The sequence below is a fragment of the Antedon mediterranea genome, chromosome 3, assembly GCF_964355755.1.
Source record: "Antedon mediterranea chromosome 3, ecAntMedi1.1, whole genome shotgun sequence".
Classification (NCBI taxonomy): domain Eukaryota; kingdom Metazoa; phylum Echinodermata; class Crinoidea; order Comatulida; family Antedonidae; genus Antedon; species Antedon mediterranea.
In genome coordinates, this window is record NC_092672.1 from 13,668,152 (window position 1) to 13,692,064 (window position 23,913).

The window sequence follows — 23,913 nt, forward strand, 5'->3', positions numbered from 1 at the left end:
ATAGGTTGGGCCAATCCTGGACGTACTGCAATACCAGGTCAACCCGTGGCCAGGATGGAGCAAGCTCCTATTCCATGGCCTAAATTCAAAAATCAGTTTAATATAGAAGCTACTCGATGAGCAGCGTTTCAGATATTAAGCTGAAAAGAACAGATACTACACATGATCTTAGCCAAAAGGCCGAGAAGCGATAACAATTAAACGAATCTCAACTAGTACCAACAAATGACGACTTGCTGTCGAATCAGTGTGATACATATAATGTAGCTAATGCATACATTCGACCGATGTGTTAAGCCATACCGTTTAAAATATAAAAGTTTTTACAGAGATTATAGAGTAATATAATTAATTTGTAATATTAACTGTCAACATGTTTTTTTAAAACAAAACTGATGACGTGTTACGTTCGATGGTCGTAAAACACCGTTAACGTTATAGAACACTTACGCTACGTTGTCAATTTACATAACAATACAGAGTATACATACAGTGACGTAAGTAGCGTAAGGTTTATCGAGTTGGACCGTAAAACAAAGACGAAACAGTAAACTATACGTTTCATGGCTATAAATTAGGTCAATAAATAAAAATTGAAAATACGCCCATTCGTTTCTCTGTGCATTTTAATAATTAAAAAATCAACTGAAATTACAGTAACATTTCATTCAGAAAAAATAAATAATTATTTCTCTATAGAAAAAGTATGACGTAACAACATGTAACCTGTTACGTAAATACAGAAGAAGACCTACAATAAACAGTGTAACAGATTCTATTTTGTAATAATTATCTTGATAGGTTGGGCCAATCCTGGATGTACTGCAATACCAGGTCAACCCGTGGCCAGGATGGAGCAAGCTCTTATTCCATGGCCTAAATTCAAAAATAAGTTTAATATAGAAGCTACTCGATGAGCAGCGTTTCAGATATTAAGCTGAAAAGAACAGATACTACACATGATCTTAGCCAAAAGGCCGAGAAGCGATAACAATTAAACGAATCTCAACTAGTACCAACAAATGACGACTTGCTGTCGAATCAGTGTGATACATATAATGTAGCTAATGCATACATTCGACCGATGTGTTAAGCCATACCGTTTAAAATATAAAAGTTTTTACAGAGATTATAGAGTAATATAATTAATTTGTAATAACTGTCAACATGTTTTTTTAAAACAAAACTGATGACGTGTTACGTTCGATGGTCGTAAAACACCGTTAACGTTATAGAACACTTACGCTACGTTGTCAATTTACATAACAATACAGAGTATACATACAGTGACGTAAGTAGCGTAAGGTTTATCGAGTCGGACCGTAAAACAAAGACGAAACAGTAAACTATACGTTTCATGGCTATAAATTAGGTCAATAAATAAAAATTGAAAATACGCCCATTCGTTTCTCTGTGCATTTTAATAATTAAAAAATCAACTGAAATTACAGTAACATTTCATTCAGAAAAAATAAATAATTATTTCTCTATAGAAAAAGTATGACGTAACAACATGTAACCTGTTACGTAAATACAGAAGAAGACCTACAATAAACAGTGTAACAGATTCTATTTTGTAATAATTATCTTGATAGGTTGGGCCAATCCTGGATGTACTGCAATACCAGGTCAACCCGTGGCCAGGATGGAGCAAGCTCCTATTCCATGGCCTAAATTCAAAAATAAGTTTAATATAGAAGCTACTCGATGAGCAGCGTTTCAGATATTAAGCTGAAAAGAACAGATACTACACATGATCTTAGCCAAAAGGCCGAGAAGCGATAACAATTAAACGAATCTCAACTAGTACCAACAAATGACGACTTGCTGTCGAATCAGTGTGATACATATAATGTAGCTAATGAATACATTCGACCGATGTGTTAAGCCATACCGTTTAAAATATAAAAGTTTTTACAGAGATTGTAGAGTAATATAATTAATTTGTAATAACTGTCAACATGTTTTTTTAAAACAAAACTGATGACGTGTTACGTTCGATGGTCGTAAAACACCGTTAACGTTATAGAACACTTACGCTACGTTGTCAATTTACATAACAATACAGAGTGACGTAAGTAGCGTAAGGTTTATCGAGTCGGACCGTAAAACAAAGACGAAACAGTAAAATATACGTTTCATGGCTATAAATTACGTCATTAACAAAATTTGAATATACGCCCATTCGTTTCTCTGTGCATTTTAATAATTAAACAATCAACTGAAATTACAGTAACATTTTATTCAGAAAAAATACATAATTATTTCTCTATTGAAAAAGTATGACGTAACAACATGTAACCTGTAACGTAAATACAGAAGACCTACAATAAACAGTGTAACAGATTCTATTTTTTAATAATTATCTTGATAGGTTGGGCCAATCCTGGACGTACTGCAATACCAGGTCAACCCGTGGCCAGGATGGAGCAAGCTCCTATTCCATGGCCTAAATTCAAAAATCAGTTTAATATAGAAGCTACTCGATGAGCAGCGTTTCAGATATTAAGCTGAAAAGAACAGATACTACACATGATCTTAGCCAAAAGGCCGAGAAGCGATAACAATTAAACGAATCTCAACTAGTACCAACAAATGACGACTTGCTGTCGAATCAGTGTGATACATATAATGTAGCTAATGCATACATTCGACCGATGTGTTAAGTCATACCGTTTAGAATATAAAAGTTTTTACAGAGATTATAGAGTAATATAATTAATTTGTAATAACTGTCAACATGTTTTTTTAAAACAAAACTGATGACGTGTTACGTTCGATGGTCGTAAAACACCGTTAACGTTATAGAACACTTACGCTACGTTGTCAATTTACATAACAATACAGAGTGACGTAAGTAGCGTAAGGTTTATCGAGTCGGACCGTAAAACAAAGACGAAACAGTAAAATATACGTTTCATGGCTATAAATTACGTCATTAACAAAATTTGAATATACGCCCATTCGTTTCTCTGTGCATTTTAATAATTAAACAATCAACTGAAATTACAGTAACATTTTATTCAGAAAAAATACATAATTATTTCTCTATTGAAAAAGTATGACGTAACAACATGTAACCTGTAACGTAAATACAGAAGACCTACAATAAACAGTGTAACAGATTCTATTTTTTAATAATTATCTTGATAGGTTGGGCCAATCCTGGACGTACTGCAATACCAGGTCAACCCGTGGCCAGGATGGAGCAAGCTCCTATTCCATGGCCTAAATTCAAAAATCAGTTTAATATAGAAGCTACTCGATGAGCAGCGTTTCAGATATTAAGCTGAAAAGAACAGATACTACACATGATCTTAGCCAAAAGGCCGAGAAGCGATAACAATTAAACGAATCTCAACTAGTACCAACAAATGACGACTTGCTGTCGAATCAGTGTGATACATATAATGTAGCTAATGCATACATTCGACCGATGTGTTAAGTCATACCGTTTAGAATATAAAAGTTTTTACAGAGATTATAGAGTAATATAATTAATTTGTAATAACTGTCAACATGTTTTTTTAAAACAAAACTGATGACGTGTTACGTTCGATGGTCGTAAAACACCGTTAACGTTATAGAACACTTACGCTACGTTGTCAATTTACATAACAATACAGAGTGACGTAAGTAGCGTAAGGTTTATCGAGTCGGACCGTAAAACAAAGACGAAACAGTAAACTATACGTTTCATGGCTATAAATTAGGTCAATAAATAAAAATTGAAAATACGCCCATTCGTTTCTCTGTGCATTTTAATAATTAAAAAATCAACTGAAATTACAGTAATATTTCATTCAGAAAAAATAAATAATTATTTCTCTATAGAAAAAGTATGACGCAACAACATGTAACCTGTTACGTAAATACAGAAGACTTACAATAAACCGTGTGACAGATTCTCTTTTTTAATAATTATCTTGATAGGTTGGGTCAATCCTGGATGTACTGCAATACCAGGTCAACCCGTGGCCAGGATGGAGCAAGCTCCTATTCCATGGCCTAAATTCAAAAATCAGTTTAATATAGAAGCTACTCGATGAGCAGCGTTTCAGATATTAAGCTGAAAAGAACAGATACTACACATGATCTTAGCCAAAAGGCCGAGAAGCGATAACAATTAAACGAATCTCAACTAGTACCAACAAATGACGACTTGCTGTCGAATCAGTGTGATACATATAATGTAGCTAATGCATACATTCGACCGATGTGTTAAGCCATACCGTTTAAAATATAAAAGTTTTTACAGAGATTATAGAGTAATATAATTAATTTGTAATAACTGTCAACATGTTTTTTTAAAACAAAACTGATGACGTGTTACGTTCGATGGTCGTAAAACACCGTTAACGTTATAGAACACTTACGCTACGTTGTCAATTTACATAACAATACAGAGTGACGTAAGTAGCGTAAGGTTTATCGAGTCGGACCGTAAAACAAAGACGAAACAGTAAAATATACGTTTCATGGCTATAAATTACGTCATTAACAAAATTTGAATATACGCCCATTCGTTTCTCTGTGCATTTTAATAATTAAACAATCAACTGAAATTACAGTAACATTTTATTCAGAAAAAATACATAATTATTTCTCTATTGAAAAAGTATGACGTAACAACATGTAACCTGTAACGTAAATACAGAAGACCTACAATAAACAGTGTAACAGATTCTATTTTTTAATAATTATCTTGATAGGTTGGGCCAATCCTGGACGTACTGCAATACCAGGTCAACCCGTGGCCAGGATGGAGCAAGCTCCTATTCCATGGCCTAAATTCAAAAATCAGTTTAATATAGAAGCTACTCGATGAGCAGCGTTTCAGATATTAAGCTGAAAAGAACAGATACTACACATGATCTTAGCCAAAAGGCCGAGAAGCGATAACAATTAAACGAATCTCAACTAGTACCAACAAATGACGACTTGCTGTCGAATCAGTGTGATACATATAATGTAGCTAATGCATACATTCGACCGATGTGTTAAGCCATACCGTTTAAAATATAAAAGTTTTTACAGAGATTATAGAGTAATATAATTAATTTGTAATAACTGTCAACATGTTTTTTTTAAACAAAACTGATGACGTGTTACGTTCGATGGTCGTAAAACACCGTTAACACTTACGCTACGTTGTCAATTTACATAACAATACAGAGTATACATACAGTGACGTAAGTAGCGTAATGTTTATCGAGTCGGACCGTAAAACAAAGACGAAACAGTAAAATATACGTTTCATGGCTATAAATTACGTCATTAACAAAATTTGAATATACGCCCATTCGTTTCTCTGTGCATTTTAATAATTAAACAATCAACTGAAATTACAGTAACATTTTATTCAGAAAAAATACATAATTATTTCTCTATTGAAAAAGTATGACGTAACAACATGTAACCTGTAACGTAAATACAGAAGACCTACAATAAACAGTGTAACAGATTCTATTTTTTAATAATTATCTTGATAGGTTGGGCCAATCCTGGACGTACTGCAATACCAGGTCAACCCGTGGCCAGGATGGAGCAAGCTCCTATTCCATGGCCTAAATTAAAAAATCAGTTTATTATAGAAGCTACTCGATGAGCAGCGTTTCAGATATTAAGCTGAAAAGAACAGATACTACACATGATCTTAGCCAAAAGGCCGAGAAGCGATAACAATTAAACGAATCTCAACTAGTACCAACAAATGACGACTTGCTGTCGAATCAGTGTGATACATATAATGTAGCTAATGCATACATTCGACCGATGTGTTAAGCCATACCGTTTAAAATATAAAAGTTTTTACAGAGATTATAGAGTAATATAATTAATTTGTAATATTAACTGTCAACATGTTTTTTTAAAACAAAACTGATGACGTGTTACGTTCGATGGTCGTAAAACACCGTTAACGTTATAGAACACTTACGCTACGTTGTCAATTTACATAACAATACAGAGTGACGTAAGTAGCGTAAGGTTTATCGAGTCGGACCGTAAAACAAAGACGAAACAGTAAAATATACGTTTCATGGCTATAAATTACGTCATTAACAAAATTTGAATATACGCCCATTCGTTTCTCTGTGCATTTTAATAATTAAAAAATCAACTGAAATTACAGTAACATTTTATTCAGAAAAAATACATAATTATTTCTCTATTGAAAAAGTATGACGTAACAACATGTAACCTGTAACGTAAATACAGAAGACCTACAATAAACAGTGTAACAGATTCTATTTTTTAATAATTATCTTGATAGGTTGGGCCAATCCTGGACGTACTGCAATACCAGGTCAACCCGTGGCCAGGATGGAGCAAGCTCCTATTCCATGGCCTAAATTCAAAAATCAGTTTAATATAGAAGCTACTCGATGAGCAGCGTTTCAGATATTAAGCTGAAAAGAACAGATACTACACATGATCTTAGCCAAAAGGCCGAGAAGCGATAACAATTAAACGAATCTCAACTAGTACCAACAAATGACGACTTGCTGTCGAATCAGTGTGATACATATAATGTAGCTAATGCATACATTCGACCGATGTGTTAAGCCATACCGTTTAGAATATAAAAGTTTTTACAGAGATTATAGAGTAATATAATTAATTTGTAATAACTGTCAACATGTTTTTTTAAAACAAAACTGATGACGTGTTACGTTCGATGGTCGTAAAACACCGTTAACGTTATAGAACACTTACGCTACGTTGTCAATTTACATAACAATACAGAGTGACGTAAGTAGCGTAAGGTTTATCGAGTCGGACCGTAAAACAAAGACGAAACAGTAAACTATACGTTTCATGGCTATAAATTAGGTCAATAAACAAAATTTGAAAATACGCCCATTCGTTTCTCTGTGCATTTTAATAATTAAAAAATCAACTGAAATTACAGTAACATTTCATTCAGAAAAAATAAATAATTATTTCTCTATAGAAAAAGTATGACGCAACAACATGTAACCTGTTACGTAAATACAGAAGACTTACAATAAACCGTGTGACAGATTCTCTTTTTTAATAATTATCTTGATAGGTTGGGCCAATCCTGGATGTACTGCAATACCAGGTCAACCCGTGGCCAGGATGGAGCAAGCTCCTATTCCATGGCCTAAATTCAAAAATCAGTTTAATATAGAAGCTACTCGATGAGCAGCGTTTCAGATATTAAGCTGAAAAGAACAGATACTACACATGATCTTAGCCAAAAGGCCGAGAAGCGATAACAATTAAACGAATCTCAACTAGTACCAACAAATGACGACTTGCTGTCGAATCAGTGTGATACATAATGTAGCTAATGCATACATTCGACCGATGTGTTAAGCCATACCGTTTAAAATATAAAAGTTTTTACAGAGATTATAGAGTAATATAATTAATTTGTAATATTAACTGTCAACATGTTTTTTTAAAACAAAACTGATGACGTGTTACGTTCGATGGTCGTAAAACACCGTTAACGTTATAGAACACTTACGCTACGTTGTCAATTTACATAACAATACAGAGTGACGTAAGTAGCGTAAGGTTTATCGAGTCGGACCGTAAAACAAAGACGAAACAGTAAAATATACGTTTCATGGCTATAAATTACGTCATTAACAAAATTTGAATATACGCCCATTCGTTTCTCTGTGCATTTTAATAATTAAACAATCAACTGAAATTACAGTAACATTTTATTCAGAAAAAATACATAATTATTTCTCTATTGAAAAAGTATGACGTAACAACATGTAACCTGTAACGTAAATACAGAAGACCTACAATAAACAGTGTAACAGATTCTATTTTTTAATAATTATCTTGATAGGTTGGGCCAATCCTGGACGTACTGCAATACCAGGTCAACCCGTGGCCAGGATGGAGCAAGCTCCTATTCCATGGCCTAAATTCAAAAATCAGTTTAATATAGAAGCTACTCGATGAGCAGCGTTTCAGATATTAAGCTGAAAAGAACAGATACTACACATGATCTTAGCCAAAAGGCCGAGAAGCGATAACAATTAAACGAATCTCAACTAGTACCAACAAATGACGACTTGCTGTCGAATCAGTGTGATACATATAATGTAGCTAATGCATACATTCGACCGATGTGTTAAGCCATACCGTTTAGAATATAAAAGTTTTTACAGAGATTATAGAGTAATATAATTAATTTGTAATAACTGTCAACATGTTTTTTTAAAACAAAACTGATGACGTGTTACGTTCGATGGTCGTAAAACACCGTTAACGTTATAGAACACTTACGCTACGTTGTCAATTTACATAACAATACAGAGTGACGTAAGTAGCGTAAGGTTTATCGAGTCGGACCGTAAAACAAAGACGAAACAGTAAACTATACGTTTCATGGCTATAAATTAGGTCAATAAATAAAAATTGAAAATACGCCCATTCGTTTCTCTGTGCATTTTAATAATTAAAAAATCAACTGAAATTACAGTAACATTTCATTCAGAAAAAATAAATAATTATTTCTCTATAGAAAAAGTATGACGCAACAACATGTAACCTGTTACGTAAATACAGAAGACTTACAATAAACCGTGTGACAGACTCTCTTTTTTAATAATTATCTTGATAGGTTGGGCCAATCCTGGATGTACTGCAATACCAGGTCAACCCGTGGCCAGGATGGAGCAAGCTCCTATTCCATGGCCTAAATTCAAAAATCAGTTTAATATAGAAGCTACTCGATGAGCAGCGTTTCAGATATTAAGCTGAAAAGAACAGATACTACACATGATCTTAGCCAAAAGGCCGAGAAGCGATAACAATTAAACGAATCTCAACTAGTACCAACAAATGACGACTTGCTGTCGAATCAGTGTGATACATATAATGTAGCTAATGCATACATTCGACCGATGTGTTAAGCCATACCGTTTAAAATATAAAAGTTTTTACAGAGATTATAGAGTAATATAATTAATTTGTAATATTAACTGTCAACATGTTTTTTTAAAACAAAACTGATGACGTGTTACGTTCGATGGTCGTAAAACACCGTTAACGTTATAGAACACTTACGCTACGTTGTCAATTTACATAACAATACAGAGTGACGTAAGTAGCGTAAGGTTTATCGAGTCGGACCGTAAAACAAAGACGAAACAGTAAAATATACGTTTCATGGCTATAAATTACGTCATTAACAAAATTTGAATATACGCCCATTCGTTTCTCTGTGCATTTTAATAATTAAACAATCAACTGAAATTACAGTAACATTTTATTCAGAAAAAATACATAATTATTTCTCTATTGAAAAAGTATGACGTAACAACATGTAACCTGTAACGTAAATACAGAAGACCTACAATAAACAGTGTAACAGATTCTATTTTTTAATAATTATCTTGATAGGTTGGGCCAATCCTGGACGTACTGCAATACCAGGTCAACCCGTGGCCAGGATGGAGCAAGCTCCTATTCCATGGCCTAAATTCAAAAATCAGTTTAATATAGAAGCTACTCGATGAGCAGCGTTTCAGATATTAAGCTGAAAAGAACAGATACTACACATGATCTTAGCCAAAAGGCCGAGAAGCGATAACAATTAAACGAATCTCAACTAGTACCAACAAATGACGACTTGCTGTCGAATCAGTGTGATACATATAATGTAGCTAATGCATACATTCGACCGATGTGTTAAGTCATACCGTTTAGAATATAAAAGTTTTTACAGAGATTATAGAGTAATATAATTAATTTGTAATAACTGTCAACATGTTTTTTTAAAACAAAACTGATGACGTGTTACGTTCGATGGTCGTAAAACACCGTTAACGTTATAGAACACTTACGCTACGTTGTCAATTTACATAACAATACAGAGTGACGTAAGTAGCGTAAGGTTTATCGAGTCGGACCGTAAAACAAAGACGAAACAGTAAACTATACGTTTCATGGCTATAAATTAGGTCAATAAATAAAAATTGAAAATACGCCCATTCGTTTCTCTGTGCATTTTAATAATTAAAAAATCAACTGAAATTACAGTAACATTTCATTCAGAAAAAATAAATAATTATTTCTCTATAGAAAAAGTATGACGCAACAACATGTAACCTGTTACGTAAATACAGAAGACTTACAATAAACCGTGTGACAGATTCTCTTTTTTAATAATTATCTTGATAGGTTGGGCCAATCCTGGATGTACTGCAATACCAGGTCAACCCGTGGCCAGGATGGAGCAAGCTCCTATTCCATGGCCTAAATTCAAAAATCAGTTTAATATAGAAGCTACTCGATGAGCAGCGTTTCAGATATTAAGCTGAAAAGAACAGATACTACACATGATCTTAGCCAAAAGGCCGAGAAGCGATAACAATTAAACGAATCTCAACTAGTACCAACAAATGACGACTTGCTGTCGAATCAGTGTGATACATAATGTAGCTAATGCATACATTCGACCGATGTGTTAAGCCATACCGTTTAAAATATAAAAGTTTTTACAGAGATTATAGAGTAATATAATTAATTTGTAATATTAACTGTCAACATGTTTTTTTAAAACAAAACTGATGACGTGTTACGTTCGATGGTCGTAAAACACCGTTAACGTTATAGAACACTTACGCTACGTTGTCAATTTACATAACAATACAGAGTGACGTAAGTAGCGTAAGGTTTATCGAGTCGGACCGTAAAACAAAGACGAAACAGTAAAATATACGTTTCATGGCTATAAATTACGTCATTAACAAAATTTGAATATACGCCCATTCGTTTCTCTGTGCATTTTAATAATTAAACAATCAACTGAAATTACAGTAACATTTTATTCAGAAAAAATACATAATTATTTCTCTATTGAAAAAGTATGACGTAACAACATGTAACCTGTAACGTAAATACAGAAGACCTACAATAAACAGTGTAACAGATTCTATTTTTTAATAATTATCTTGATAGGTTGGGCCAATCCTGGACGTACTGCAATACCAGGTCAACCCGTGGCCAGGATGGAGCAAGCTCCTATTCCATGGCCTAAATTCAAAAATCAGTTTAATATAGAAGCTACTCGATGAGCAGCGTTTCAGATATTAAGCTGAAAAGAACAGATACTACACATGATCTTAGCCAAAAGGCCGAGAAGCGATAACAATTAAACGAATCTCAACTAGTACCAACAAATGACGACTTGCTGTCGAATCAGTGTGATACATATAATGTAGCTAATGCATACATTCGACCGATGTGTTAAGCCATACCGTTTAGAATATAAAAGTTTTTACAGAGATTATAGAGTAATATAATTAATTTGTAATAACTGTCAACATGTTTTTTTAAAACAAAACTGATGACGTGTTACGTTCGATGGTCGTAAAACACCGTTAACGTTATAGAACACTTACGCTACGTTGTCAATTTACATAACAATACAGAGTGACGTAAGTAGCGTAAGGTTTATCGAGTCGGACCGTAAAACAAAGACGAAACAGTAAACTATACGTTTCATGGCTATAAATTAGGTCAATAAATAAAAATTGAAAATACGCCCATTCGTTTCTCTGTGCATTTTAATAATTAAAAAATCAACTGAAATTACAGTAACATTTCATTCAGAAAAAATAAATAATTATTTCTCTATAGAAAAAGTATGACGCAACAACATGTAACCTGTTACGTAAATACAGAAGACTTACAATAAACCGTGTGACAGACTCTCTTTTTTAATAATTATCTTGATAGGTTGGGCCAATCCTGGATGTACTGCAATACCAGGTCAACCCGTGGCCAGGATGGAGCAAGCTCCTATTCCATGGCCTAAATTCAAAAATCAGTTTAATATAGAAGCTACTCGATGAGCAGCGTTTCAGATATTAAGCTGAAAAGAACAGATACTACACATGATCTTAGCCAAAAGGCCGAGAAGCGATAACAATTAAACGAATCTCAACTAGTACCAACAAATGACGACTTGCTGTCGAATCAGTGTGATACATATAATGTAGCTAATGCATACATTCGACCGATGTGTTAAGCCATACCGTTTAAAATATAAAAGTTTTTACAGAGATTATAGAGTAATATAATTAATTTGTAATATTAACTGTCAACATGTTTTTTTAAAACAAAACTGATGACGTGTTACGTTCGATGGTCGTAAAACACCGTTAACGTTATAGAACACTTACGCTACGTTGTCAATTTACATAACAATACAGAGTGACGTAAGTAGCGTAAGGTTTATCGAGTCGGACCGTAAAACAAAGACGAAACAGTAAAATATACGTTTCATGGCTATAAATTACGTCATTAACAAAATTTGAATATACGCCCATTCGTTTCTCTGTGCATTTTAATAATTAAACAATCAACTGAAATTACAGTAACATTTTATTCAGAAAAAATACATAATTATTTCTCTATTGAAAAAGTATGACGTAACAACATGTAACCTGTAACGTAAATACAGAAGACCTACAATAAACAGTGTAACAGATTCTATTTTTTAATAATTATCTTGATAGGTTGGGCCAATCCTGGACGTACTGCAATACCAGGTCAACCCGTGGCCAGGATGGAGCAAGCTCCTATTCCATGGCCTAAATTCAAAAATCAGTTTAATATAGAAGCTACTCGATGAGCAGCGTTTCAGATATTAAGCTGAAAAGAACAGATACTACACATGATCTTAGCCAAAAGGCCGAGAAGCGATAACAATTAAACGAATCTCAACTAGTACCAACAAATGACGACTTGCTGTCGAATCAGTGTGATACATATAATGTAGCTAATGCATACATTCGACCGATGTGTTAAGTCATACCGTTTAGAATATAAAAGTTTTTACAGAGATTATAGAGTAATATAATTAATTTGTAATAACTGTCAACATGTTTTTTTAAAACAAAACTGATGACGTGTTACGTTCGATGGTCGTAAAACACCGTTAACGTTATAGAACACTTACGCTACGTTGTCAATTTACATAACAATACAGAGTGACGTAAGTAGCGTAAGGTTTATCGAGTCGGACCGTAAAACAAAGACGAAACAGTAAACTATACGTTTCATGGCTATAAATTAGGTCAATAAATAAAAATTGAAAATACGCCCATTCGTTTCTCTGTGCATTTTAATAATTAAAAAATCAACTGAAATTACAGTAACATTTCATTCAGAAAAAATAAATAATTATTTCTCTATAGAAAAAGTATGACGCAACAACATGTAACCTGTTACGTAAATACAGAAGACTTACAATAAACCGTGTGACAGATTCTCTTTTTTAATAATTATCTTGATAGGTTGGGCCAATCCTGGATGTACTGCAATACCAGGTCAACCCGTGGCCAGGATGGAGCAAGCTCCTATTCCATGGCCTAAATTCAAAAATCAGTTTAATATAGAAGCTACTCGATGAGCAGCGTTTCAGATATTAAGCTGAAAAGAACAGATACTACACATGATCTTAGCCAAAAGGCCGAGAAGCGATAACAATTAAACGAATCTCAACTAGTACCAACAAATGACGACTTGCTGTCGAATCAGTGTGATACATATAATGTAGCTAATGCATACATTCGACCGATGTGTTAAGCCATACCGTTTAAAATATAAAAGTTTTTACAGAGATTATAGAGTAATATAATTAATTTGTAATATTAACTGTCAACATGTTTTTTTAAAACAAAACTGATGACGTGTTACGTTCGATGGTCGTAAAACACCGTTAACGTTATAGAACACTTACGCTACGTTGTCAATTTACATAACAATACAGAGTGACGTAAGTAGCGTAAGGTTTATCGAGTCGGACCGTAAAACAAAGACGAAACAGTAAAATATACGTTTCATGGCTATAAATTACGTCATTAACAAAATTTGAATATACGCCCATTCGTTTCTCTGTGCATTTTAATAATTAAACAATCAACTGAAATTACAGTAACATTTTATTCAGAAAAAATACATAATTATTTCTCTATTGAAAAAGTATGACGTAACAACATGTAACCTGTAACGTAAATACAGAAGACCTACAATAAACAGTGTAACAGATTCTATTTTTTAATAATTATCTTGATAGGTTGGGCCAATCCTGGACGTACTGCAATACCAGGTCAACCCGTGGCCAGGATGGAGCAAGCTCCTATTCCATGGCCTAAATTCAAAAATCAGTTTAATATAGAAGCTACTCGATGAGCAGCGTTTCAGATATTAAGCTGAAAAGAACAGATACTACACATGATCTTAGCCAAAAGGCCGAGAAGCGATAACAATTAAACGAATCTCAACTAGTACCAACAAATGACGACTTGCTGTCGAATCAGTGTGATACATATAATGTAGCTAATGCATACATTCGACCGATGTGTTAAGCCATACCGTTTAAAATATAAAAGTTTTTACAGAGATTATAGAGTAATATAATTAATTTGTAATAACTGTCAACATGTTTTTTTTAAACAAAACTGATGACGTGTTACGTTCGATGGTCGTAAAACACCGTTAACGTTATAGAACACTTACGCTACGTTGTCAATTTACATAACAATACAGAGTGACGTAAGTAGCGTAAGGTTTATCGAGTCGGACCGTAAAACAAAGACGAAACAGTAAAATATACGTTTCATGGCTATAAATTACGTCATTAACAAAATTTGAATATACGCCCATTCGTTTCTCTGTGCATTTTAATAATTAAACAATCAACTGAAATTACAGTAACATTTTATTCAGAAAAAATACATAATTATTTCTCTATTGAAAAAGTATGACGTAACAACATGTAACCTGTAACGTAAATACAGAAGACCTACAATAAACAGTGTAACAGATTCTATTTTTTAATAATTATCTTGATAGGTTGGGCCAATCCTGGACGTACTGCAATACCAGGTCAACCCGTGGCCAGGATGGAGCAAGCTCCTATTCCATGGCCTAAATTCAAAAATCAGTTTAATATAGAAGCTACTCGATGAGCAGCGTTTCAGATATTAAGCTGAAAAGAACAGATACTACACATGATCTTAGCCAAAAGGCCGAGAAGCGATAACAATTAAACGAATCTCAACTAGTACCAACAAATGACGACTTGCTGTCGAATCAGTGTGATACATATAATGTAGCTAATGCATACATTCGACCGATGTGTTAAGCCATACCGTTTAAAATATAAAGTTTTTACAGAGATTATAGAGTAATATAATTAATTTGTAATAACTGTCAACATGTTTTTTTTAAACAAAACTGATGACGTGTTACGTTCGATGGTCGTAAAACACCGTTAACGTTATAGAACACTTACGCTACGTTGTCAATTTACATAACAATACAGAGTGACGTAAGTAGCGTAATGTTTATCGAGTCGGACCGTAAAACAAAGACGAAACAGTAAAATATACGTTTCATGGCTATAAATTACGTCATTAACAAAATTTGAATATACGCCCATTCGTTTCTCTGTGCGTTTTAATAATTAAACAATCAACTGAAATTACAGTAACATTTTATTCAGAAAAAATACATAATTATTTCTCTATTGAAAAAGTATGACGTAACAACATGTAACCTGTAACGTATTTATTTATTTATTTATTTGGAATTACACCTTTAGATCGGTGGCACACTTAGCACAAAGGTGCATCCTTCACAATATAAAATATAACAATTAACAGAAAAGTAAAAAAAGGCAAAAGCAACTATCAACCCCTATCCTACCCCCCCCCCCCCCCCAATTTACATCGATACATACAGTAGATCATTACTTTACACAATGAATACAAAACAAGATATAGTAAAAGTGTATAAAATAAAATAAAATCAGCTGATAAACACAGCTTATTACGAAAAACCCCCAACTCCTCCCCCCTCCCACTTTTTTTTCAATTTACTTAATGTAGCAATGTAGATAACATAGTTATTGAGTCATGGAATTCAGTGAATCATTTCGAAATTGCCATGCTTGTTTTAGGTATCTTTTACAAAAACTATCTAAAATATGTTCACACTCTTCATCAATTAAATTATCTGAGTAAATACAGAAGACCTACAATAAACAGTGTAACAGATTCTATTTTTTAATAATTATCTTGATAGGTTGGGCCAATCCTGGACGTACTGCAATACCAGGTCAACCCGTGGCCAGGATGGAGCAAGCTCCTATTCCATGGCCTAAATTCAAAAATCAGTTTAATATAGAAGCTACTCGATGAGCAGCGTTTCAGATATTAAGCTGAAAAGAACAGATACTACACATGATCTTAGCCAAAAGGCCGAGAAGCGATAACAATTAAACGAATCTCAACTAGTACCAACAAATGACGACTTGCTGTCGAATCAGTGTGATACATATAATGTAGCTAATGCATACATTCGACCGATGTGTTAAGTCATACCGTTTAGAATATAAAAGTTTTTACAGAGATTATAGAGTAATATAATTAATTTGTAATAACTGTCAACATGTTTTTTTAAAACAAAACTGATGACGTGTTACGTTCGATGGTCGTAAAACACCGTTAACGTTAAAGAACACTTACGCTACGTTGTCAATTTACATAACAATACAGAGTGACGTAAGTAGCGTAAGGTTTATCGAGTCGGACCGTAAAACAAAGACGAAACAGTAAAATATACGTTTCATGGCTATAAATTACGTCATTAACAAAATTTGAATATACGCCCATTCGTTTCTCTGTGCATTTTAATAATTAAACAATCAACTGAAATTACAGTAACATTTTATTCAGAAAAAATACATAATTATTTCTCTATTGAAAAAGTATGACGTAACAACATGTAACCTGTAACGTAAATACAGAAGACCTACAATAAACAGTGTAACAGATTCTATTTTTTAATAACTATCTTGATAGGTTGGGCCAATCCTGGACGTACTGCAATACCAGGTCAACCCGTGGCCAGGATGGAGCAAGCTCCTATTCCATGGCCTAAATTCAAAAATCAGTTTAATATAGAAGCTACTCGATGAGCAGCGTTTCAGATATTAAGCTGAAAAGAACAGATACTACACATGATCTTAGCCAAAAGGCCGAGAAGCGATAACAATTAAACGAATCTCAACTAGTACCAACAAATGACGACTTGCTGTCGAATCAGTGTGATACATATAATGTAGCTAATGCATACATTCGACCGATGTGTTAAGCCATACCGTTTAAAATATAAAAGTTTTTACAGAGATTATAGAGTAATATAATTAATTTGTAATAACTGTCAACATGTTTTTTTTAAACAAAACTGATGACGTGTTACGTTCGATGGTCGTAAAACACCGTTAACACTTACGCTACGTTGTCAATTTACATAACAATACAGAGTATACATACAGTGACGTAAGTAGCGTAATGTTTATCGAGTCGGACCGTAAAACAAAGACGAAACAGTAAAATATACGTTTCATGGCTATAAATTACGTCATTAACAAAATTTGAATATACGCCCATTCGTTTCTCTGTGCATTTTAATAATTAAACAATCAACTGAAATTACAGTAACATTTTATTCAGAAAAAATACATAATTATTTCTCTATTGAAAAAGTATGACGTAACAACATGTAACCTGTAACGTAAATACAGAAGACCTACAATAAACAGTGTAACAGATTCTATTTTTTAATAATTATCTTGATAGGTTGGGCCAATCCTGGACGTACTGCAATACCAGGTCAACCCGTGGCCAGGATGGAGCAAGCTCCTATTCCATGGCCTAAATTCAAAAATCAGTTTAATATAGAAGCTACTCGATGAGCAGCGTTTCAGATATTAAGCTGAAAAGAACAGATACTACACATGATCTTAGCCAAAAGGCCGAGAAGCGATAACAATTAAACGAATCTCAACTAGTACCAACAAATGACGACTTGCTGTCGAATCAGTGTGATACATATAATGTAGCTAATGCATACATTCGACCGATGTGTTAAGCCATACCGTTTAAAATATAAAAGTTTTTACAGAGATTATAGAGTAATATAATTAATTTGTAATATTAACTGTCAACATGTTTTTTTAAAACAAAACTGATGACGTGTTACGTTCGATGGTCGTAAAACACCGTTAACGTTATAGAACACTTACGCTACGTTGTCAATTTACATAACAATACAGAGTATACATACAGTGACGTAAGTAGCGTAAGGTTTATCGAGTCGGACCGTAAAACAAAGACGAAACAGTAAACTATACGTTTCATGGCTATAAATTAGGTCAATAAATAAAAATTGAAAATACGCCCATTCGTTTCTCTGTGCATTTTAATAATTAAAAAATCAACTGAAATTACAGTAACATTTCATTCAGAAAAAATAAATAATTATTTCTCTATAGAAAAAGTATGACGTAACAACATGTAACCTGTTACGTAAATACAGAAGAAGACCTACAATAAACAGTGTAACAGATTCTATTTTGTAATAATTATCTTGATAGGTTGGGCCAATCCTGGATGTACTGCAATACCAGGTCAACCCGTGGCCAGGATGGAGCAAGCTCTTATTCCATGGCCTAAATTCAAAAATAAGTTTAATATAGAAGCTACTCGATGAGCAGCGTTTCAGATATTAAGCTGAAAAGAACAGATACTACACATGATCTTAGCCAAAAGGCCGAGAAGCGATAACAATTAAACGAATCTCAACTAGTACCAACAAATGACGACTTGCTGTCGAATCAGTGTGATACATATAATGTAGCTAATGCATACATTCGACCGATGTGTTAAGCCATACCGTTTAAAATATAAAAGTTTTTACAGAGATTATAGAGTAATATAATTAATTTGTAATAACTGTCAACATGTTTTTTTAAAACAAAACTGATGACGTGTTACGTTCGATGGTCGTAAAACACCGTTAACGTTATAGAACACTTACGCTACGTTGTCAATTTACATAACAATACAGAGTATACATACAGTGACGTAAGTAGCGTAAGGTTTATCGAGTCGGACCGTAAAACAAAGACGAAACAGTAAACTATACGTTTCATGGCTATAAATTAGGTCAATAAATAAAAATTGAAAATACGCCCATTCGTTTCTCTGTGCATTTTAATAATTAAAAAATCAACTGAAATTACAGTAACATTTCATTCAGAAAAAATAAATAATTATTTCTCTATAGAAAAAGTATGACGTAACAACATGTAACCTGTTACGTAAATACAGAAGAAGACCTACAATAAACAGTGTAACAGATTCTATTTTGTAATAATTATCTTGATAGGTTGGGCCAATCCTGGATGTACTGCAATACCAGGTCAACCCGTGGCCAGGATGGAGCAAGCTCCTATTCCATGGCCTAAATTCAAAAATCAGTTTAATATAGAAGCTACTCGATGAGCAGCGTTTCAGATATTAAGCTGAAAAGAACAGATACTACACATGATCTTAGCCAAAAGGCCGAGAAGCGATAACAATTAAACGAATCTCAACTAGTACCAACAAATGACGACTTGCTGTCGAATCAGTGTGATACATATAATGTAGCTAATGAATACATTCGACCGATGTGTTAAGCCATACCGTTTAAAATATAAAAGTTTTTACAGAGATTATAGAGTAATATAATTAATTTGTAATAACTGTCAACATGTTTTTTTAAAACAAAACTGATGACGTGTTACGTTCGATGGTCGTAAAACACCGTTAACGTTATAGAACACTTACGCTACGTTGTCAATTTACATAACAATACAGAGTGACGTAAGTAGCGTAAGGTTTATCGAGTCGGACCGTAAAACAAAGACGAAACAGTAAAATATACGTTTCATGGCTATAAATTACGTCATTAACAAAATTTGAATATACGCCCATTCGTTTCTCTGTGCATTTTAATAATTAAACAATCAACTGAAATTACAGTAACATTTTATTCAGAAAAAATACATAATTATTTCTCTATTGAAAAAGTATGACGTAACAACATGTAACCTGTAACGTAAATACAGAAGACCTACAATAAACAGTGTAACAGATTCTATTTTTTAATAATTATCTTGATAGGTTGGGCCAATCCTGGACGTACTGCAATACCAGGTCAACCCGTGGCCAGGATGGAGCAAGCTCCTATTCCATGGCCTAAATTCAAAAATCAGTTTAATATAGAAGCTACTCGATGAGCAGCGTTTCAGATATTAAGCTGAAAAGAACAGATACTACACATGATCTTAGCCAAAAGGCCGAGAAGCGATAACAATTAAACGAATCTCAACTAGTACCAACAAATGACGACTTGCTGTCGAATCAGTGTGATACATATAATGTAGCTAATGCATACATTCGACCGATGTGTTAAGTCATACCGTTTAGAATATAAAAGTTTTTACAGAGATTATAGAGTAATATAATTAATTTGTAATAACTGTCAACATGTTTTTTTAAAACAAAACTGATGACGTGTTACGTTCGATGGTCGTAAAACACCGTTAACGTTATAGAACACTTACGCTACGTTGTCAATTTACATAACAATACAGAGTGACGTAAGTAGCGTAAGGTTTATCGAGTCGGACCGTAAAACAAAGACGAAACAGTAAAATATACGTTTCATGGCTATAAATTACGTCATTAACAAAATTTGAATATACGCCCATTCGTTTCTCTGTGCATTTTAATAATTAAACAATCAACTGAAATTACAGTAACATTTTATTCAGAAAAAATACATAATTATTTCTCTATTGAAAAAGTATGACGTAACAACATGTAACCTGTAACGTAAATACAGAAGACCTACAATAAACAGTGTAACAGATTCTATTTTTTAATAATTATCTTGATAGGTTGGGCCAATCCTGGACGTACTGCAATACCAGGTCAACCCGTGGCCAGGATGGAGCAAGCTCCTATTCCATGGCCTAAATTCAAAAATCAGTTTAATATAGAAGCTACTCGATGAGCAGCGTTTCAGATATTAAGCTGAAAAGAACAGATACTACACATGATCTTAGCCAAAAGGCCGAGAAGCGATAACAATTAAACGAATCTCAACTAGTACCAACAAATGACGACTTGCTGTCGAATCAGTGTGATACATATAATGTAGCTAATGCATACATTCGACCGATGTGTTAAGTCATACCGTTTAGAATATAAAAGTTTTTACAGAGATTATAGAGTAATATAATTAATTTGTAATAACTGTCAACATGTTTTTTTAAAACAAAACTGATGACGTGTTACGTTCGATGGTCGTAAAACACCGTTAACGTTATAGAACACTTACGCTACGTTGTCAATTTACATAACAATACAGAGTGACGTAAGTAGCGTAAGGTTTATCGAGTCGGACCGTAAAACAAAGACGAAACAGTAAACTATACGTTTCATGGCTATAAATTAGGTCAATAAATAAAAATTGAAAATACGCCCATTCGTTTCTCTGTGCATTTTAATAATTAAAAAATCAACTGAAATTACAGTAACATTTCATTCAGAAAAAATAAATAATTATTTCTCTATAGAAAAAGTATGACGCAACAACATGTAACCTGTTACGTAAATACAGAAGACTTACAATAAACCGTGTGACAGATTCTCTTTTTTAATAATTATCTTGATAGGTTGGGTCAATCCTGGATGTACTGCAATACCAGGTCAACCCGTGGCCAGGATGGAGCAAGCTCCTATTCCATGGCCTAAATTCAAAAATCAGTTTAATATAGAAGCTACTCGATGAGCAGCGTTTCAGATATTAAGCTGAAAAGAACAGATACTACACATGATCTTAGCCAAAAGGCCGAGAAGCGATAACAATTAAACGAATCTCAACTAGTACCAACAAATGACGACTCTGTCGAATCAGTGTGATACATATAATGTAGCTAATGCATACATTCGACCGATGTGTTAAGCCATACCGTTTAAAATATAAAAGTTTTTACAGAGATTATAGAGTAATATAATTAATTTGTAATAACTGTCAACATGTTTTTTTAAAACAAAACTGATGACGTGTTACGTTCGATGGTCGTAAAACACCGTTAACGTTATAGAACACTTACGCTACGTTGTCAATTTACATAACAATACAGAGTGACGTAAGTAGCGTAAGGTTTATCGAGTCGGACCGTAAAACAAAGACGAAACAGTAAAATATACGTTTCATGGCTATAAATTACGTCATTAACAAAATTTGAATATACGCCCATTCGTTTCTCTGTGCATTTTAATAATTAAACAATCAACTGAAATTACAGTAACATTTTATTCAGAAAAAATACATAATTATTTCTCTATTGAAAAAGTATGACGTAACAACATGTAACCTGTAACGTAAATACAGAAGACCTACAATAAACAGTGTAACAGATTCTATTTTTTAATAACTATCTTGATAGGTTGGGCCAATCCTGGACGTACTGCAATACCAGGTCAACCCGTGGCCAGGATGGAGCAAGCTCCTATTCCATGGCCTAAATTCAAAAATCAGTTTAATATAGAAGCTACTCGATGAGCAGCGTTTCAGATATTAAGCTGAAAAGAACAGATACTACACATGATCTTAGCCAAAAGGCCGAGAAGCGATAACAATTAAACGAATCTCAACTAGTACCAACAAATGACGACTTGCTGTCGAATCAGTGTGATACATATAATGTAGCTAATGCATACATTCGACCGATGTGTTAAGCCATACCGTTTAAAATATAAAAGTTTTTACAGAGATTATAGAGTAATATAATTAATTTGTAATAACTGTCAACATGTTTTTTTTAAACAAAACTGATGACGTGTTACGTTCGATGGTCGTAAAACACCGTTAACACTTACGCTACGTTGTCAATTTACATAACAATACAGAGTATACATACAGTGACGTAAGTAGCGTAATGTTTATCGAGTCGGACCGTAAAACAAAGACGAAACAGTAAAATATACGTTTCATGGCTATAAATTACGTCATTAACAAAATTTGAATATACGCCCATTCGTTTCTCTGTGCATTTTAATAATTAAACAATCAACTGAAATTACAGTAACATTTTATTCAGAAAAAATACATAATTATTTCTCTATTGAAAAAGTATGACGTAACAACATGTAACCTGTAACGTAAATACAGAAGACCTACAATAAACAGTGTAACAGATTCTATTTTTTAATAATTATCTTGATAGGTTGGGCCAATCCTGGACGTACTGCAATACCAGGTCAACCCGTGGCCAGGATGGAGCAAGCTCCTATTCCATGGCCTAAATTCAAAAATCAGTTTAATATAGAAGCTACTCGATGAGCAGCGTTTCAGATATTAAGCTGAAAAGAACAGATACTACACATGATCTTAGCCAAAAGGCCGAGAAGCGATAACAATTAAACGAATCTCAACTAGTACCAACAAATGACGACTTGCTGTCGAATCAGTGTGATACATATAATGTAGCTAATGCATACATTCGACCGATGTGTTAAGCCATACCGTTTAAAATATAAAAGTTTTTACAGAGATTATAGAGTAATATAATTAATTTGTAATATTAACTGTCAACATGTTTTTTTAAAACAAAACTGATGACGTGTTACGTTCGATGGTCGTAAAACACCGTTAACGTTATAGAACACTTACGCTACGTTGTCAATTTACATAACAATACAGAGTATACATACAGTGGCGTAAGTAGCGTAAGGTTTATCGAGTCGGACCGTAAAACAAAGACGAAACAGTAAACTATACGTTTCATGGCTATAAATTAGGTCAATAAATAAAAATTGAAAATACGCCCATTCGTTTCTCTGTGCATTTTAATAATTAAAAAATCAACTGAAATTACAGTAACATTTCATTCAGAAAAAATAAATAATTATTTCTCTATAGAAAAAGTATGACGTAACAACATGTAACCTGTTACGTAAATACAGAAGAAGACCTACAATAAACAGTGTAACAGATTCTATT

At 33.5% G+C, this 23,913-nt stretch overlaps 30 non-coding genes across 30 annotated transcripts; all 30 read right to left on the reverse strand.

Annotated features, from left to right (window-relative positions):
• On the reverse strand, positions 1–192 carry LOC140045619 (U2 spliceosomal RNA). Its single transcript, XR_011844631.1, has one exon. It is a non-coding gene; the product is annotated as a U2 spliceosomal RNA (small nuclear RNA).
• Positions 193–797: 605 nt separating this feature from the next.
• On the reverse strand, positions 798–989 carry LOC140045663 (U2 spliceosomal RNA). Its single transcript, XR_011844670.1, has one exon. It is a non-coding gene; the product is annotated as a U2 spliceosomal RNA (small nuclear RNA).
• A 602-nt stretch (positions 990–1,591) lies between these two features.
• LOC140045589 (U2 spliceosomal RNA) lies at positions 1,592–1,783 on the reverse strand. The gene has a single exon (XR_011844604.1). It is a non-coding gene; the product is annotated as a U2 spliceosomal RNA (small nuclear RNA).
• A 587-nt stretch (positions 1,784–2,370) lies between these two features.
• On the reverse strand, positions 2,371–2,562 carry LOC140045620 (U2 spliceosomal RNA). The gene has a single exon (XR_011844632.1). It is a non-coding gene; the product is annotated as a U2 spliceosomal RNA (small nuclear RNA).
• A 587-nt stretch (positions 2,563–3,149) lies between these two features.
• Positions 3,150–3,341, reverse strand: LOC140045622 (U2 spliceosomal RNA). Its single transcript, XR_011844633.1, has one exon. It is a non-coding gene; the product is annotated as a U2 spliceosomal RNA (small nuclear RNA).
• Positions 3,342–3,929: 588 nt separating this feature from the next.
• Positions 3,930–4,121, reverse strand: LOC140045607 (U2 spliceosomal RNA). The gene has a single exon (XR_011844620.1). It is a non-coding gene; the product is annotated as a U2 spliceosomal RNA (small nuclear RNA).
• Positions 4,122–4,708: 587 nt separating this feature from the next.
• Positions 4,709–4,900, reverse strand: LOC140045623 (U2 spliceosomal RNA). The gene has a single exon (XR_011844634.1). It is a non-coding gene; the product is annotated as a U2 spliceosomal RNA (small nuclear RNA).
• A 588-nt stretch (positions 4,901–5,488) lies between these two features.
• On the reverse strand, positions 5,489–5,680 carry LOC140045667 (U2 spliceosomal RNA). The gene has a single exon (XR_011844673.1). It is a non-coding gene; the product is annotated as a U2 spliceosomal RNA (small nuclear RNA).
• A 590-nt stretch (positions 5,681–6,270) lies between these two features.
• LOC140045624 (U2 spliceosomal RNA) lies at positions 6,271–6,462 on the reverse strand. The gene has a single exon (XR_011844635.1). It is a non-coding gene; the product is annotated as a U2 spliceosomal RNA (small nuclear RNA).
• A 588-nt stretch (positions 6,463–7,050) lies between these two features.
• LOC140045596 (U2 spliceosomal RNA) lies at positions 7,051–7,242 on the reverse strand. Its single transcript, XR_011844610.1, has one exon. It is a non-coding gene; the product is annotated as a U2 spliceosomal RNA (small nuclear RNA).
• A 588-nt stretch (positions 7,243–7,830) lies between these two features.
• Positions 7,831–8,022, reverse strand: LOC140045626 (U2 spliceosomal RNA). Its single transcript, XR_011844636.1, has one exon. It is a non-coding gene; the product is annotated as a U2 spliceosomal RNA (small nuclear RNA).
• A 588-nt stretch (positions 8,023–8,610) lies between these two features.
• Positions 8,611–8,802, reverse strand: LOC140045597 (U2 spliceosomal RNA). Its single transcript, XR_011844611.1, has one exon. It is a non-coding gene; the product is annotated as a U2 spliceosomal RNA (small nuclear RNA).
• A 590-nt stretch (positions 8,803–9,392) lies between these two features.
• Positions 9,393–9,584, reverse strand: LOC140045627 (U2 spliceosomal RNA). Its single transcript, XR_011844637.1, has one exon. It is a non-coding gene; the product is annotated as a U2 spliceosomal RNA (small nuclear RNA).
• A 588-nt stretch (positions 9,585–10,172) lies between these two features.
• Positions 10,173–10,364, reverse strand: LOC140045598 (U2 spliceosomal RNA). The gene has a single exon (XR_011844612.1). It is a non-coding gene; the product is annotated as a U2 spliceosomal RNA (small nuclear RNA).
• Positions 10,365–10,952: 588 nt separating this feature from the next.
• LOC140045628 (U2 spliceosomal RNA) lies at positions 10,953–11,144 on the reverse strand. Its single transcript, XR_011844638.1, has one exon. It is a non-coding gene; the product is annotated as a U2 spliceosomal RNA (small nuclear RNA).
• A 588-nt stretch (positions 11,145–11,732) lies between these two features.
• Positions 11,733–11,924, reverse strand: LOC140045599 (U2 spliceosomal RNA). The gene has a single exon (XR_011844613.1). It is a non-coding gene; the product is annotated as a U2 spliceosomal RNA (small nuclear RNA).
• A 590-nt stretch (positions 11,925–12,514) lies between these two features.
• On the reverse strand, positions 12,515–12,706 carry LOC140045629 (U2 spliceosomal RNA). Its single transcript, XR_011844639.1, has one exon. It is a non-coding gene; the product is annotated as a U2 spliceosomal RNA (small nuclear RNA).
• A 588-nt stretch (positions 12,707–13,294) lies between these two features.
• LOC140045600 (U2 spliceosomal RNA) lies at positions 13,295–13,486 on the reverse strand. Its single transcript, XR_011844614.1, has one exon. It is a non-coding gene; the product is annotated as a U2 spliceosomal RNA (small nuclear RNA).
• A 590-nt stretch (positions 13,487–14,076) lies between these two features.
• LOC140045630 (U2 spliceosomal RNA) lies at positions 14,077–14,268 on the reverse strand. The gene has a single exon (XR_011844640.1). It is a non-coding gene; the product is annotated as a U2 spliceosomal RNA (small nuclear RNA).
• Positions 14,269–14,855: 587 nt separating this feature from the next.
• Positions 14,856–15,047, reverse strand: LOC140045631 (U2 spliceosomal RNA). Its single transcript, XR_011844641.1, has one exon. It is a non-coding gene; the product is annotated as a U2 spliceosomal RNA (small nuclear RNA).
• A 1,041-nt stretch (positions 15,048–16,088) lies between these two features.
• Positions 16,089–16,280, reverse strand: LOC140045632 (U2 spliceosomal RNA). The gene has a single exon (XR_011844642.1). It is a non-coding gene; the product is annotated as a U2 spliceosomal RNA (small nuclear RNA).
• Positions 16,281–16,867: 587 nt separating this feature from the next.
• LOC140045633 (U2 spliceosomal RNA) lies at positions 16,868–17,059 on the reverse strand. The gene has a single exon (XR_011844643.1). It is a non-coding gene; the product is annotated as a U2 spliceosomal RNA (small nuclear RNA).
• A 588-nt stretch (positions 17,060–17,647) lies between these two features.
• LOC140045634 (U2 spliceosomal RNA) lies at positions 17,648–17,839 on the reverse strand. Its single transcript, XR_011844644.1, has one exon. It is a non-coding gene; the product is annotated as a U2 spliceosomal RNA (small nuclear RNA).
• Positions 17,840–18,444: 605 nt separating this feature from the next.
• Positions 18,445–18,636, reverse strand: LOC140045664 (U2 spliceosomal RNA). Its single transcript, XR_011844671.1, has one exon. It is a non-coding gene; the product is annotated as a U2 spliceosomal RNA (small nuclear RNA).
• A 602-nt stretch (positions 18,637–19,238) lies between these two features.
• On the reverse strand, positions 19,239–19,430 carry LOC140045601 (U2 spliceosomal RNA). The gene has a single exon (XR_011844615.1). It is a non-coding gene; the product is annotated as a U2 spliceosomal RNA (small nuclear RNA).
• Positions 19,431–20,017: 587 nt separating this feature from the next.
• Positions 20,018–20,209, reverse strand: LOC140045635 (U2 spliceosomal RNA). The gene has a single exon (XR_011844645.1). It is a non-coding gene; the product is annotated as a U2 spliceosomal RNA (small nuclear RNA).
• A 587-nt stretch (positions 20,210–20,796) lies between these two features.
• Positions 20,797–20,988, reverse strand: LOC140045637 (U2 spliceosomal RNA). The gene has a single exon (XR_011844646.1). It is a non-coding gene; the product is annotated as a U2 spliceosomal RNA (small nuclear RNA).
• Positions 20,989–21,576: 588 nt separating this feature from the next.
• On the reverse strand, positions 21,577–21,768 carry LOC140045608 (U2 spliceosomal RNA). The gene has a single exon (XR_011844621.1). It is a non-coding gene; the product is annotated as a U2 spliceosomal RNA (small nuclear RNA).
• Positions 21,769–22,353: 585 nt separating this feature from the next.
• On the reverse strand, positions 22,354–22,545 carry LOC140045638 (U2 spliceosomal RNA). The gene has a single exon (XR_011844647.1). It is a non-coding gene; the product is annotated as a U2 spliceosomal RNA (small nuclear RNA).
• Positions 22,546–23,133: 588 nt separating this feature from the next.
• LOC140045639 (U2 spliceosomal RNA) lies at positions 23,134–23,325 on the reverse strand. Its single transcript, XR_011844648.1, has one exon. It is a non-coding gene; the product is annotated as a U2 spliceosomal RNA (small nuclear RNA).
• Between the last annotated feature and the right edge of the window lie 588 nt (positions 23,326–23,913).